The 17018-nt window shown below is 36.1% G+C and overlaps 1 long non-coding RNA gene across 1 annotated transcript; it reads left to right on the forward strand.

Moving 5' to 3' along the window:
* Positions 1–344: 344 nt before the first annotated feature.
* Positions 345–16555, forward strand: LOC116421850. The gene is made up of 3 exons (XR_004232411.1): positions 345–576; positions 670–837; positions 15651–16555. It is a non-coding gene; the product is annotated as an uncharacterized LOC116421850 (long non-coding RNA).
* Positions 16556–17018: the final 463 nt, after the last annotated feature.

Consider the following 17018-nt stretch of genomic DNA (forward strand, 5'->3'; position numbering starts at 1 on the left):
ATGATTGTTTCCTAGCTGTTTTCTAGGGTTCTGGTGAGCACAGCATTTTTTCAAACTTTAAAAGAATAGAGAGAAAAACTATGATTTTATAAATGGAGGGGGAACTTTCTCTATATCAATGCAGGTTGGTATCTTCTCTGAAAAGAATGAATAAAAGAATGAATTACTGAGAACTGGAGCATTGAGAGTCCAAGTGACTTGTGTAGAGTCCCAATGCCAATATTTGTCAAAGACAGATCTTGAACCCAAGCCTACCTTTAGGTATCAAGGTCTACCTTAAACCCCAACACATCACAGAAATAGGAATTATTATTATTATTATTTCAAAGCCAAGAGAATGACAAAGCAAAGTGAGTTATATAACCCCTTTTTAAACAAATAGACATATTGGACTATGCTTCAGAGTAACATCTCATCCAGTCATTGGCCTATGCTGACCTTTTCCTTCTCATCTAGACCAATTTCTTCTATACCAGATCTGAAAGCTGGACCTCTTCCACATCTTTCAGAATACTGACTTCAGTTCCTGTTAACACACTTATCTTTAGACATCATGGGACCCAGTCCAGTTGAAAGGTAAATGTGTACAGATTAGTCCACCTAGCCCACTTTATCTACTAACTGGATCTAGAGACCAGATCTTTTTTAAACTTCACATTCTCCTTGCAGGTGTGCTTCTGACTTTCTATATTTTTCTGGACACCATATCTAAGCTTCAGTCTTACTTTGGAACCTTCTTCAGAGATTGGAGCCTTTTCATCCTGGAATATTCAATCATTTCTGTGGTTTCCTCACAGTGGAATATCATCCCGTCATGTTGGCCCCCTTCACCCTTTGGTGAGTTCCTTTGAGAATTACCATCTGAGGGAAAAGTCCATCCTAACTAATCACCATTCCCTTTCTTCTTGTGCTTCTGACTTCATGTAACATGAAACATCATGTTTTCCATTGGCAATCCTTACCACAGTTCTTCTTTAATACTTTTGTGTGTTGCCTTTTCCCAGAAAAATGAAAACCCTCTGAGGTCAGGGTTTGTGATTTTGCTTGCATTTTTATTCCCAATGCTTAGTTCTGTGAATGGCAAATAGCACTTAATAAATATTTGTTGTCTTGCTATCCCTCAATCCACCCAGATCATCTCACAATCTGCTTGCCATACTTCCTTCATTCTTCGACCCCCATCAAACATTGATTACTAGTTCTCTATATGTCATTTTCCTCTAGAAGAATGTAAACTCCTTGAGTATGTCTCTCTTAAATATATTTCTTATCCCTGACACTTATCACAGTCCCTAGCACATAATATGTTTAACAAGTGCTTTTTCATTCGTTTAGTCATTGAGCCATGCTAATCTCTATCCAGTTTACTATTTTTTAAAAAAATCTTATGGTTTGATTTTGTTTTTCATACTCTAGTCATTTCCTAATACTCCACTCTCTTTGACCTCCCACAAGTCCACATTAAACATCCTCTTATAATAAAGAGAAACAATTAAATGAAACTGATGGACAAAATGACTAATAGCACATGAAATATTCCCTCTCATAAGGTCATACCTCTGAGATGAAAGAAATGTATACTAGTATTTCTTCTCTCAGACCAAGACTTTTCTTGAATTTAAGTTGGATTAAACTGAGTTTGAGTATTGTTTTCATTTATATTATAGTTATGATTGTAAATATTGTTCTTTTGCTTCAGTGTACTTTGATCTGTATTAACTCATATAATTCTTCCCATTTTTTTGAAGTCTCATAGTCACAATTTCTTACAATGCAATAATATTTTGTTATTAAGTCATTTCAGTTGTGTCTAACTTGTTTTGACCCTATTTGAGGTTTTCTTGCCAAAGATACTAGAGTAGTTTGCTGTTTCCAGCTAATTTTTCATATGAGAAAACTTAGATAAGTAGATAAGTAGGATTAAGTGAGTTGTACAGCTTAATAAGTATCTGAAGCCAGATTTGAACTGAGGAAGATGAGTATTACTGACTCCAGGCCTCATGCTCTATACAATGTACAATAGTGTACACAATGATATATGCCCAGTGATGAAATCTCTGAGTCAAAGGGCATAAATAATTTTGTGGCTTTTCTTACATAATAACAAGGTATTATTTCAGCTTCATACTGTGCTTCATTGACTGCAGGAAGACTATGTACATGACTTTGGAAAAAGTCCCTTTAATTCTATTAGTCTAAATTTTTATCACCTATAAAATGAGAGGCTTGGGTTAGATAATAACTGGTGACTTCCAATTCTGACATTTTCTTAATCTATGAATCTGTAGATATAGATATAAATAGATGGATTATTTAAAATGACATGGTGTAGAGTTTTCAGAGAAGGGTCCCTAACCAAAATTTTGGCCCCAAAATACCATACCCTTAGACCAAAAAAGATGGGAGTAAGAAGGTACTGGGAGCGAGAGGGAGGAAAGTGATACAGAAAGTTAGATGGAGGGAGCCTAAACAAAAGTGTTACCTGAATACCAGTTTTGACTAGATCAAAGTCTGAATATCAGCATTGAGAGTAGCAGAGGTCATGAGCATTGTTGAGTTTCAGGACCTATATATAAACTAAAGAATTGGAAAGAAAAGGTAGAGAGATTATCATTTCTCCTCTGATTGAGGGGAGGTTGTAAGTAATGGAACGACATGACAAGTCCATTTCTGGGAACTATATTGCTATCTTGTCTTTTTTCATTTCATTAAATCTATTTTATAAGGAGTTTTCTTCAGATAATTTCTGTGTTTCCTTTTCCAAACCCTCTTGCAAAGTTCTCATTTCCTTTTCCCATTTTTCTTCTAATTCTCTTTTAAGATCCTTTTTGAATTCTTCCAAGAGCCTTGTGAGATGGGGACCAATTTCATATTACCCTTTGGGGTTTCATCTGGAGATGATCTGTGTTTGTGTCCTTAGGGTTTGAAATCTGTTCTTCTCTTTCTCCATAAAAACTATCAAGGGTCAGAGTTCTTTTTGCTTTTTTGCTCATTTTTAAAAAAAGGTTGAGGTCTACTTTTAGGGCAAAGAAGAGATTATCCAAGTTTTCTTTCCAGGCAACAGTGGCTGCTCTGGGTTGTTCTGATGCTGGCTGGACATGGCCAAGTCCCTCAATATTCTGGGGTTTAGGGGCTCACTGCTTGGCCCGCCTTCCTCTGCGCCAGATTGAAAAAGACCTTTTCTGAAGTTCTTCCAAATTATTTTCTGCTGGAAATTTGTTGCAGTCCAAATATTTGTGGGTTCTGTCACTCCAAAATCATTTCAGATGCTTGATTTGCTGTTAATTTGAGGGACATCTGGGAGCGCTCAGATAAAGTTGTGTCTCCTCTATGCTGTCTTAGCTTCACGCCTTCCCCTTTCTTTCTACCTATCTTACCACGGGCAATTCATATCATCTCTCTGGGCCAAAATTTGTGAAAAAAAGAGGATTGCACAAGATATTCTTTAGACCTCTTCCAGCTCAAAGTCCACTAGATCAAAATTTCACGAACCAATTGAACAAACATTAAATGTCTGCTTTGTGCCAGGCACTGTGTTCACCTCTGGGAAGAGAAATATAAAAGTAAGATACTTTGTCCCTCAAGGAGTTCACATTCTCTTGATGGGACATATGTTCACAGATAAAGGAGGGGAAAAGCATAAATATAAAATAAATACCAGGTAGAAGAAGAAAGGAAATGGCACTTGAATACAACTTTTCTATCCAGATTCTACTTCTGATTCTTTTATACTTTCTTTACAATGCCCTTCTTCAACTTCTAAGCTTACTCTATCCCTGAATTTCACACACTGGAAATGCCCTCCATCCCTATAGCCTCTCCCCTTGATAGGCTGATTTCTCTCAGAATCTTCATTTTAAAAAGAAGGCTCGTCAGCCTTTTCAGACTGCTATGATGACTTTCCCAGGCTTTAGCTATAATGCCCCATATACCATTAACTTTCACTTCTTTTCTCCTCTCTCCCCCTTTTAAGCTTCTTTTTATGTGTTTCCTATGTTACATTAAAACATAGATTCTTTGAGGACAGGGGCAATCTTTCTTTCTGATTGCATTTTATTCTCAATATTTAGCACAGTGCTTGGGAAGTCGTAAACACTTAACAAAGGCTTGTTGACTTGTTGATTTGACTTGAATGGGGTTCCCAGAGGCAAACAGAGAGAAGAACATTCCAGGAAGATTGTGAAATTCTGTGTACTGTATAACTGAAGAATAACATGTAAGCCAATCTAACTGGAATTCAGTGTGTATAAGAGAGATTGATGTGTAGTCAGTCTAGAGAGATAGCTAGGATCCTCATCTGTAAAATGAGAAGATCAATCCTAAGCAAAATAAGGAGGCAGTGAAATGTCTTGAGCAGGGAAGTGCCATGGCCAGGTCTGTGCTTTAAGTATGTCAGTTTGGGCAGTTGCATGGCAGATAAGGAAAGTGGGTAGGTGCAGAGGAGACCCAATAGGAGACAGTTGCGCTAGGTAAGATACCTGTGGTATGAATAGGAAGAAGAGATATTGAAGAGACTTAGCAACTCATTACAAATGCAGGATGACTGAAAATGAAGAGTCAAGGATGAGAAAGGATGAGGTTGTCAAATTGGGTGACTGACAAAGATGGTGGTTTTCTCAACAGAAACAGGGAAGTTAGGATGAAGGATGGATTTGAGGATAAAGATGATGTTTTCTATTTTGGACATGTTGAATCTCTGATACATATGGGACATGCAAGTAAAAGTATCTAGGAGGCAATTGGAGATGTGAGATTAGAACTCAAGAAAGAGATAACTTTAACTGGTTGACTTGGGAGTTATTTGCATAAAGATAATAGTTGATTCCATAGTGGCTAAAGAAATGAGCAACAGAGAGAGAAAAATTGTTCATATTCTTTGACTCAGAGATCTTACCACAGATCATATACCCCAAGGATATCAAGGACAAAAAGAAGGGGTCTATATATAACTACAAATATATAATCACAATTTTGGTACTAGCAATAAAGTGAATGCTGATTGATTGGAGACTGCTGAACAAATGGAGATGTACAAATATAATGACATATTATTGTACTGTAAAAAATTATGAATTCGAGGAATTCAGAAAAACATGGGAAGAATTATGTGAAGTAATACAGATCAAAGTAAACATAAGCAAGAGAACAATGTAAATTAACAAATACCATTCTCAATGACCTCTAAGGGGACTTGGCCTGAGCTGAAAGATCAAGTAGTTTATCACTCTTTCTCTGGCTTAGATTGTACCTAAACTTCCTAGTAAATGCTGGTTTATTTGGGTCTGATTTTTTGTGACCCCATTTGGGGTTTTCTTGGCAAAGACACTAAAGTGTTTTGCCATTTCCTTCTCTAGCTCATTTTACAGTTGAGGAATTGAGGCAAACTGAGTTAAATGACCTTCCCAGAGTCACACAGGTAGTAAGTGTCTGAGACCAAATCTGAACTCGAAAGATGAGTGTTTCTGACTCTAGGTCTGGTACTTTATCCACTATTACACCTAGCTGCTCCTTCTCTTAAAGATCAAGAAAAAGATAACCTATTACAGATTGTCATCACCAAAAATGAAATGTGAATGCTAAATTAGGAATGAAATTTCTTTGACTTAGAAGTTTCCTTAGGCTATTTGCAACGCTAAATAAGCCTTATGGAGCAAGGGCAAGAACATGCAGCCCTGTGTAGAAAATGCATTAAAGATCAGACTATGAAATGGATCAAGGAATATAACAAATAAACAAAGGCCCACTGGTATAAAGAGAGTTTGTTTCCAATGCTCTTTCTGTTTCCGTGAGCTAAGCCACTATCAAAACTGGCAAAGAAGTCTGTTGATTTTGAAAGAAAATTATCTTGACCCTTTCTATGTCCTATATCTCTGAGAGATGCAGCTCAGATACCGTATCTCAATAACACCATTTGCTAGTATGACTTTTTGCTAAGATGGTTCAGTAGGAAGTGTCCTCTGTAATTCAATGGGGGCAACAGAATGCATTTGTCTCTAGGTTGATTTTGAGTGTTCATTTTCTAAATGATTTCCCTGGCAAGCACTGAAGCAGCTGCACTTCAGCATTTAATTAGTAATTTTTTTTTTTTTTTAAGCGGGACTGGGTCAAAGAATCCTTAGTTTGGAAAGACGAAAAAGAAACCTTCCTCTGTTCTCCCTGGCCTCACAGCTTCTCTCTTTAGGCTCCCGAGTGCCACAAATTCGGTGGCTCTGGTGCCAAATCTGGGGCTGTCCCCACAAAGTTAGGTTCAAAGGTGGATTTTAATATTTAATAACCCCCCCAGGTATCCACCATAAGTTTATCCAGTTAAATGTGTAATTGGGAGCTCCTGCCCATAGACTGGTGCCTCTGTTGACAAGACCTTAAAGACCAGTTTCCCACTGGTTCCTAAATAGGCTTTTATAGCTGAGGCTTACAGATACAGTACTTTTTTTCAAAGGCTTTATACAGCAATTAATGAACTGCAAGCAAATACCTAAACCTCAGATCCCGAAAGACTTGCCAAATTCTTTGCTGCTAGTGGAGATTCTAATAGCAGTATTTGTTCTCTTAAGTTACCCCAAACAAGGAATATTTTACATCCATAAATAGCTGCTTTTTTGGGGACAGGTGAGCCACAGCAAGGATTTTTTTTAAAAGGGAGAAACAGAAAATACATTATGCCTGAAGAAATTCCCAAGGATGTCCCATATATTCCTGGCAGGAAATACCATGTAATTTTCCTCACTTCAATGCCAATTTTCCTTATTTTTAATTTTAATGAATGAAGGTTCCAGAATTACCCTGTTAATGCCACTCTTTCCATTCCCATTTCACTCCCAACCCCCCTTCACCATTATTGTTATTCTGAGACTTGCTTTTCCTCTCGCATCTTTTCTGACCATGTGCTGGGTTGCTGTGAACTTGGCTAGTAGAATAATACTTGTTGGCAAGAAAGTCTGTGACACTGGACAGCAAAGTTTTTGTGGAAGAGTACATAGCCAACATAAAAAAACAAAACAAAAAGAGTCAAATCAATGACGGGATAAAGAGAAAGAGGGTCATTCCATCTCCCTGGGTAGTAACAATGGCCTTTGCAGCTCAACAGACCACTGCAATTTCTTCCTAACTTCAATTCAGCAAAGCAAAGGAAGAAGGTAATAAAGCAGATGTTCTTCCACCTCATGCTTCACGTACCACACATTATGGCTATATGAAACACTGCAAGAAGGGCTTCAAGGACTTCTGTAGATCTCATTGACATGGATACTACATCCAATAATATAGATGACAACTCATGCATTCATTTGTGTCCCTTGATAAATATTTCCAAAAGGATATACTCAGGGTGCTTGGGACCTTCCCTTGTGTCTCTTAGCATTTGCTCAATGGAGTTTCCAAGTTGTCTATCTCATCCCTCATTTTCTTTACATGACTAGTCATCACCTTTTTTGATCATACATTTCCTAGATAACTTCTTTTCTATTGCTTTGAGGAGTAAAACTCACTCCTGCCAATATAGGACAACCTACTTAATCCCACTGTCCTTTTTTAAAATCCCAACTTTGATTCTTTTGATATTATTGTCTTCCATGATTTCCAACTATACAGTATCATGGGGAGTATAGGATCTGAGATTTGGAGCTAAAGATACATTTTAAAATAGTATATGTCTTTTATGTACTTGTTATTTTATATATATATATATATATATATATATATATATATACATATATATATATTTCCATGTTTGAATATGAGTTCCTGAGGACAGGGACTGGTTTTGCCCTTTCTTTGTATCCACAACACTTAATATAGTGCCCAGCACATAGAACTCCTACAATCCTTTTTAATTGATTGATTGATCTTTTTTCCCATACCATGATGCCCCCTAGAGCATTAGTGTTATAAGATGGACTGTTATTGTGGGAAGAGCTTGGAATAATTAGGAATCTTGTTTAACTAACCAAATGTAATAATTCAATGGACTATCCACTCAAAAGAGTATTAGTTCTGGCATTTGAGGAGTTCATTTTAAATATTGCTTCTAAAACTTACTGTCTGTGTAATTTTGGGTAAGCCTTTTAACTACCCTATACTTCTCATCAGTAAAATAATGAAAAGTGTCTGAATTTCCCTTTTTCTTTACCTCTATTATCACATCATCTATGGTTTTGTGAGCTTCATGTTTTATAAATTGGACAATAGATATTTTTTCTTCCATTTAATTTTTTCCTTTGTGGATTCTTAAGCCAATCTGTTTTGAATAAATCTATAGTGTTTGGGTAACTTAATTCAACCAATCTAATATCATTTGCAAAGAAGAGCTTTAAAAGGAACTTGCCAGTTCTAAGGAATCCCTTTTCTATTTTGATTCTATGAGTAAAAGACATCCCAGGCAATTATAAATAACCTTGACCAGAGTTTTTCATGATAATCAAGAGATGGTTGGACAAACCTAGCTGTATGGTTGCCTCTACTTACAGGGATGCAAATAATGAAACATATTTTTGCATCAACAGACTTCCCTGATCCTTCTAGTGTTAACATATGTTCATCCAATATATAGGTATATATATATATATATGATATATATGATATGATATATATATATATATATAAATCAAGCATAAATAAATAGGATCTGAAGTTTTTTCATATCCTTCAGTAAATTATATGACTGAAATTTGTAGTTTACTCTAGAAAAATCACCCTTGAAATCCTCCTCTACTCATAATTTCATTAAGGCTAGAATACATTTGGGGATTATTCTTATGAAGATTTTGTAGGGATGAGAAAGTAGGCATATTATTCTGGATTGGTAGCTGCAGATTTTTTTTAAATCACTTTTGGAGTAATTTTGAAAATGTTTAATATTTTGAAAATAAGTTTCTTAATGCTTTCAAAATTCAACCTGACTTCATCCCAAGTACCATTTGTAGTTCCTAATTTGGGGTGCATGAATGTTCAGGGAGGATTAGCACCTTTGGTATCCACTTTTACCCACACCTCACCTGTGGCTCCAAAAAGCTGTAGAATTCATAGCAGCCACATTTTGGTAAGGTCATTTAAGCAGACAGGCTAAATCAGGTTGAAGGTAAATGGCAGATCTGAAACCAATCAGTAAGTTAGGAAGATGTCTACCCTAAGCATGTGAACATTTTCTCTGGTGGATTGGGAAGATGAGAACAATTTGTTCCAAAGGCCATAAAGGCAGCTGAAGCAGTCTCTGTAGTGCTTAGAGCTTGGTCAGACATCATAGAAACATTGTAAAGTGGGCCAAGGTTTTTGTGTTATTTTCATATCATGAAGATTTCACAGAGAATACCACAAAATCAGAGATGTGAATAGTAGATGTCCATCTTCCCAAAGCACTAGAAAGCATTTCAAATACCTCAGCTTCCTTTGTGGCTCTGATGGCGGCAGTAATATGATGCTACAAAGTCGGAATTCAAGCTCTTAAAAAAGTAATATATCCATCAGGGCCATCCCAAAGAGTTGTATATGAAGGCAATCACCCTGAATGCTCCCTGCTTCCCCTCCTCTCACCAACATATTTATAGCAAATGAAATTAGGTCAGAATGAGCATCAAGGGCAGCCTGAGGGCTGTGTGTGGGAGGGGGTAAGGGCAGTCTCACTCATTTCAGATAATTGGGGTAGAGGTAGAATGGGCTGATTCCATTTGTAAGAGCTTCAGATTTATTTGGCATCAAACCACTTTCTTGAGCCTTGATACTTCCTTGACTGACTACCCAGTCACCGGGGAGCACGAGATTAAAGCAAACATCTTTATTTTTCCACATGCCCTAGGGAGAGCTCCAGTAGTAGTTGAGGTAGCAATCAAATAAATGAAAGGCAAGAGAAATAAGAACTGAGAGAAAAGGCTAAAAGAATTGGTATTTTATCCTGAAGAAGATAAATTGCAGAAACTGTTTTCTCTGGTCAGGAGAATTATCTTTGGACTGAAAGGACAGAACAAAAAATGGCTAATAGGAAGTTAAAATCCAATCTAATAAGAAGAGACTGGGAGAATCTGTGCTGTATAAGTACAGGCCACTAGACTCAGGTGAACTATATCCCAGGGTATTAAAAGACTGGCAAATGTGGTTACTGAGCCACTATCAGTGATCTTTGAAGGATCGTGAAGAATCCAAAAAGTGTGAGAGGCCCGAAATAAAGCAGGTATTGTCTAAATTTTCAAAATGAAAGAGAGTAGAGCAAACTATAGATAGTGATACTGATAATTCTGGGCAAAGTTTTAGAAAATAATCACTAAAAATAGTAATTAATATCTAGAAGAAGAAACAATGAATTAGTTGTTTCTGAGTAAAGATATTTCCTTTTGTCAGGGTTGCTAAACCAATATAATAGGGGAATGATGTACATAATATTGAAAAATATTTTTGACAAAGCTTCTCGTGTTATTCTTACAGACAAGATGAGATTTGGGTTAAAAGATAGTTTGGTGAAGTGTATTCAGAACTAATTTAATTAATGGGTCTAACGAGAAGTCATTAATTAATTGATATCAACTTGGAAGGAAGTTACTAGTGAAATATCCTAGAAATCTGAGGTTGATCCTGTGTTACCTAATATTTTTAACAGTGACTTGGGTAAATGCATAGATAATGTGCTTTCAAATTTACAGGTGGCAGAAAGTTAAGAGAACTTGCTAAAATAGGAGACAATAAATCTATAGTAGGAAGGTATCTCAGAAATCATATAGTCCAAGGCTATCCAGAATCTTCTATCTCCTGAGTTAGAGTTCTTTATCCTGTACCATAATATATTAGATTATAGTCAGGATCCAAAAGATATCCAACATTTGGTTGATTGGCAACAATCCCAAGTGGGCCTAAACCAGATTAAAATGCAAATCGGAAAATATTTAACAAAATAAATAAAAATGCAATAAAGCAATGATAGCATTACACTTAAATCAATAAAACTTTAAATTGATTAAACTTAGATCAATAGGTGGCCCACAGTCCTTATAAATGAACCCCAGGTTCCATTAGAATTTAATACCAATGGGCCAGATCATTGGGTTGAACCTAACAAAGTAAAATTTGAAAGGAATGAATATAGAATTTCATACTTGGGCTCAAAATAACCAATTTATATATCTATGATGGAGAAAGTCATGTCTTGAGAACCATTTTTATGAAAAAGATCTAATGGTCTTAGTAGATTGTAGTTAATAGTATAATAAGGCATCCCAAATGACTAATGTGATATTGGACAATATTATGAGAGACATAATGTCCAGGACTAGGCAAGTGGTACTCGTATTATAGAGTTTCCTAGTCACTCCATACTTGGAGGATTTTATTTTGTTCCATATGCAACATTTTAGTAAATGTATTGACAAATACGAGGGATGAGGAAGACCAGAATGGTAAAACCACTGAGATTAGTTGAAGGAATCAGGAATACTTAAAATGAAGAAGAGAAGACTTAGGAGATATATGTTAGCTGCCTAAAAGTATTTGATGGTGAGAGGCAATATGGTGTAGTGGCAAAAACAGAAGCCTTATAGTCAAGAGGATCTTCCTTTGAATCTTGCCTCTGCAATATCCTATGTGACTTTGATAAGTCATTTAACTTCTCCCAGCCTCAATTTCCTCATCTGAAAAATAAGAATTATTATTAAAAATAATAACTCCAACTTGCAGGGTTATTGTGAATATCCAGTGAGATAATGTATGTAAAGCACTTTATAAGCTTTGAAGTACAGCATGAATTTTGGCTATTATTATTTGGAGGATTGTCATGTAGGAGGATTATATTTGTTCTGTTTGGTTCCAGAGGGAAGAACTAAGGTCAATGCATAGTAGAAATTACAGAGGACAGATATGGACTCCTTGGAAGGACAAAGTTTCTAATGGAATCATTCAAAAGTAAAATGACTTACCTTGGGAAGTAATAGGTTTCCCCTTAATTGAGATCTTCAAGTGAAGATTGGATGACCCTTGATAAGTTTTATGATCCCTTCAAGCTCTGTTTCTGTGACCTGATTTCTAGTCCTGAATCTGACATAATAACTACATGTTCATGGAGACGTAACCCCTCTGTCCCTCAGCTTCCTTTTTTTTTTTTTTTTTTTTTAAAATAAAATGAGCATGATAAGATACTCGTTCTATCTACCTTACAGAGTTATTTCAAAGGAAATGCTTTGTAAACCTTAAGGTGCTACAGGGGCAGGTGAGTGAAACAGTGGATGAAATGCTGGCCTGGAGTCCACAAGACTCATCTTCCTGAGTTCAAATCTGGCTTCAGAAACTTAATAGCTGTGCGACTCTGGGCAAGTTACTTCACCCTTTTTGCCTCCATATCTTCATCTGTACGATGAGCTGGAGAAAGAAATGCAAATCACTCCAGTTTCTTTCTCAAGAAAACCTCAAATAAGATCAGCTAAAATCACTGAATAACAAAAGTGTTATAGAAATAAGGTGTGATGGACTTAGATTATGGTCAGTGGTTTTCCAGTGCTATTGACTTAACAATAAAAAATATTGGACAACCTGAAATTGATTCAGGAGGGTGCTAGGTTGTATAAAGATTCACTTCCTTGTTAGGATTTTTAAATATAACAATAAGTTATTGGGGGAGGCGGGGGGTCCATGGAATTTCCTTCACTGGATGGCGTAGGAAATGGGCTTAATATATATTGATCAATATCAGATGATTTGTTCACTACTTCCCACATCTTTTTGTGAATATAGTAGCCACTGGATAGAGTACCAGCCCTGAAGTCAAGAGGTCTGAGTTCAAATCTGACCTCAGACACTTAACCCTAATTGCCTTAGCAAAAAAAAAAAAATCATTCTTCATAATCATTTTTCTCACTAAAATGGACACCATCACAGAAACCAATACACATTGATATTCCAGGTAAAAATATTGCTTGTTGAATTAAAAACAACACCCGCTATGTTTATATGAAAATATAAGTATATTAATACTAATGAAATACAAAATCAGATGGGCACAAATCAAGGATTTCAATTTTTAACTTCCATAAATTTCAAGTTCTTAAAAAAGAGTTAAATTTATTAAAACATTTATTGGATTGTTACTATATGCCTCACATTAGCCAGCAAAATAAAGTTTTGGCAGGAAAGAGAGAAACAGTACTTGATGTTTTCCATTTTTAAGTGAAAAACAAAAACAAGATGGAGCATGAATTATTTTTTTCCTTTCTACTTAATGGAATGTGGAGGCCATGGCATTGTTCCTAAAACACTATTCAGTCTTTGTTATTCTATTGATAACATCATGTTGAACCCTCTCTACTTCATGTTGAAATCTGCTGTCCTCATCATCTAACAGTTTGCACTCATCACACCAAACTGTGGGAGTTTGCACGAATATTTTAATGAAGTCCTTGGCTTTACCATTTGAAGCTGTGCCACTTACTTAGCATGAACTTGGACAGAGTCCGAACACAAAAAGTTCAGCCAGAAATGTATCGCTGTATCCAGCAGGAACCAAAACATGCACACGTGTGCAGACAACCCCCAATCTCCCAATTTTGACTAACCTCCAGTAAACACAGGTGCAGGAATGAAGCCTATTAGAGAAGGAAGTTACATTATCGGCATCCACTCTACTCCTGGCTCCATCCTTTCAACACAAAACAGTGTGTAAACATTGCTACCCTGGACTTTGAGGAAGCTACAAATGGCCCTGAATGGCCTGAAATGCAATCCCAAAAGGATCCTACATATTTTGTCCAATACTCATTTCCATATGGGAACAGTATTTTAAAGTCAGTTGCCTTTCACAGACTATTTTTTTTATCTACCAAAGGACTGAATATGAAAGCAGTCTTAACATGGACCTAACAATGTGGACATAGCTGGGGGTTTGATTTTGCCTTTCTTTCCCCTTGCCCTCCATTTTGGGTGAATTCAGTTGAAGCTACAAAGCAGGCATTTCTGGTGATTAGAGCTTTGCTTTAGAAATTAGGAGACCTGGACTCCCTCCTGTCCTTCTATTGGATTTTCTGAATAGCTAAGCAGGCTATTTCATTTCTTTGCCATGATTTCTACATCTGTATAATGAGGATAATGTTACCCAGGAAAGAAGCTTAGTGAATTTTAATTCTAGTCTTTCCTTTCTCTTCTATGTTCTTTTTTTTCTCGTTTTGATTTTTTGCTCTTCTTTAGTCTACTCTTCTACCTGTGCCAGGTAACTTTTTGGAATGTGAATGCTAAAATGTATACGGTAATGTGACAATAATGCCTTTTTATTTGAAAGAGCTTAAGGTGCTTCTTATCATTATCAGTTTATTTGTCTGTACAACATTCAAAAAGGAAAAGGAAAGAAAAGGGGATTTGGAAGAGAGAGAAGGAGAGGGAGAGGGAGGTTTGGAAGAATTCTTAAATTATGTGTCTAAGGAAGGAAGCTGCTACCTACTATTATTACTGTGTCACTAGTGGGGAAATGATGAATGTGTAAAGTCATGTATCAGTCACCATGTTGGAGTTACAAATAAAGACAACAGATTTTGTTCAGTACTCAAACAGAATGCAGACATTCAGTCTGGAAGTCAATTTTCCTAAGGAAAATGAAATTCTAAAAATATTTGCTTTTACTTTAAAAAGTGCTCCTGTTGAAACTTCCCCTTTTTAGCTGTATTCCTGACTTGGATGTCAAAATTTTTCATCTTTTTTTTCCTTTTAGAGTTTAAAGATGAACTTTTGAGAAAAAAAAAAAAGTGTTTCTCTCTAATTTCAAATGAGACCATAGAGCTGCCTTCACAGATATCCTTTTTAAAAAAGTTTTTTTTTTAATTTATGGAATAAAACAAGTATTTTTATATCATAGTATAAAAAGAAAGATGATTGCACCTGAAACTGATAATCTACTATGTAAAAGTGGCTATTCCTTTAAAGTATATAATAAAGTTATCATGTAAAATTTTTTTTCATTTTTAGATATACATTTTTATAGGCTTCCCTCCTTTCTAATTATGCAATTCCCCTAGTAGTCTGAGGACACAAAAATGGTGCTAAATAGCAAGTCTCTTTGAGTTGTTATTGTGAGACTTTTGGAGTATCTGATATAATTGTGAATACCAGTTAGGCCAGGATAAAAGGAGGCCCCCAGGTGAAAGTTGAGCTCACAAGTTATGATGATGAATCACTCTGAGCTGAGATGTTCTTGGGAAGGTGTTACACCTCATCTAAAGTAATTCTCTTCACATGCTAGATTTTTATCTTGACCACTGCAGCCTCCAATTAGCAAATTTTATTAATAGAAGTATATTAGCAGGCAGGTCTGTTTAAAAGCAGAGTCCTTCCAATTACCAAAGTTTAACAGCAAAGCACAACACTGTTGGAACCAGGAGATTGCTTCTCACCATCTGGGTCCTCTGGGACTTAGTGAAAAGCTTATTGTATGATAAACACTTGATCTGCTTTGAGCCCTGTATTGGAAGCACGATTGACTGTTGTCTTAGAACAGGGACAAGTAAAAACCGTGGCTTCTGATTCACATTCTGATGCCAACTAACTGCAATTTTGTAGGAATCATTAGCCTCAGTTTCCTGAACTGAGTATTTATCACTCCTCATTGCAGAACTCCTCAATGTTTCCATCCTCACCATACTTACAAGTTTGCATATGGGAGATACTTGTTTATAGTTTGTTTTTTTTCATTTCAGAGTTCTTCCCAAAGGCCCAGTTGCACAATTATTATTGGCTTGCAGCTGTTTTAGGAAGATGGGTTGAAAGAGCACCCAACTGGAAAGTGGAAGACCTTTGGTTCTTTTCCCAGCACTGTCATCAAGTAGCTGTGTGACCACTGGCAAATTATAGAATCTTTCTGGGCCTCAGTTTTCTACAATAAAATGAGAGGGAGGGTCGGCAAGATTAGCATCTCAATAAAAGTACATCCAACTATTTGGCAAGCAGATCAAGAATCTATCTCTCCAAGATAAGTATTAACTCATTCAGATTTTACTCATAGTTTCTCATCTTACTTCTGCAGATCATCCTAGTTATCCTCAGATCCTCTGAAGGCTCATAACTCCACTGTACAACTTATTCCCTGTGACTTCTCACAGTTTCTATCCTGCTTTTCCCTACCAAAAATATCTTCAGACCTTGACTCAACTTAAGACTACTTTTCTCAGAATTCTCTAACTACCAATAGTCTGTATCCAGTAATAACTAATAATCACTGACCATAGGCTAACTTACCTGGAACAGGTCTTGCATTAGTTTTGTGGGATCCTGGGTACCAAATTGATATCACTTCTTTATTCAACACTGATTCTATATGCTTCATCCAAATCCTCTAGTAGTCATCTGATGCTTTGTCTGATTCCTTTGGATCACCATTTTTTTCCCTTTTAGGAGTATGTGTTTGCTACTGCAACCATCCTCAAGAATTGTAATAAATAGGACTATGAAAACTCAATTGGGTGGGAAGTAGTGGAGACCGTGGTTGAGTTAGTGTGAGGAAGATCCAAGTTTAAATCCTGCTTTAGATAGTTATTAGCTGTGTGCCCCTGAGCAAGTCACAACCTCTCTGTCTTCATCTGTAAAATGAGGTAATAATAGCACTTATTTCATAGTGGTGGTGTACAGATCAAATGAAATAAAATATGTAAAATGCTCTGTGTAATTGAAGTTGTCACTATGGACTTTTGTATTTGTATATTGGCTGTAAGAATCAGGTGGATGAAAAGTCTTGGATTTTTAAAGCTATCAATTGATATTCAATCTCTATGTATTTACTGGTTTTCCTTTTGCTGCCTACAAATACGCTAAAACCTCTCCAATCTTTAAAAAACAAAAATAATTAGATTCTACTGGACCAGTCAAATATCATCCTATATCTCTTTTCTTCTCATCAAAACTCCTTGTTAGATGCAAGCACCTTGAAAATTTTTTTTGCCTTTTATTGTTATTCTCATCATTTTGCTCAGTGCCTACCACATAGTAAACATTTAGCAAATGCTTAATTGACTTCAAATGATCAGAAATACAAAGTAATTAATTCCATTAATCCATGTATAAATTCAATA

The sequence above is a fragment of the Sarcophilus harrisii genome, chromosome 2, assembly GCF_902635505.1.
Source record: "Sarcophilus harrisii chromosome 2, mSarHar1.11, whole genome shotgun sequence".
Classification (NCBI taxonomy): domain Eukaryota; kingdom Metazoa; phylum Chordata; class Mammalia; order Dasyuromorphia; family Dasyuridae; genus Sarcophilus; species Sarcophilus harrisii.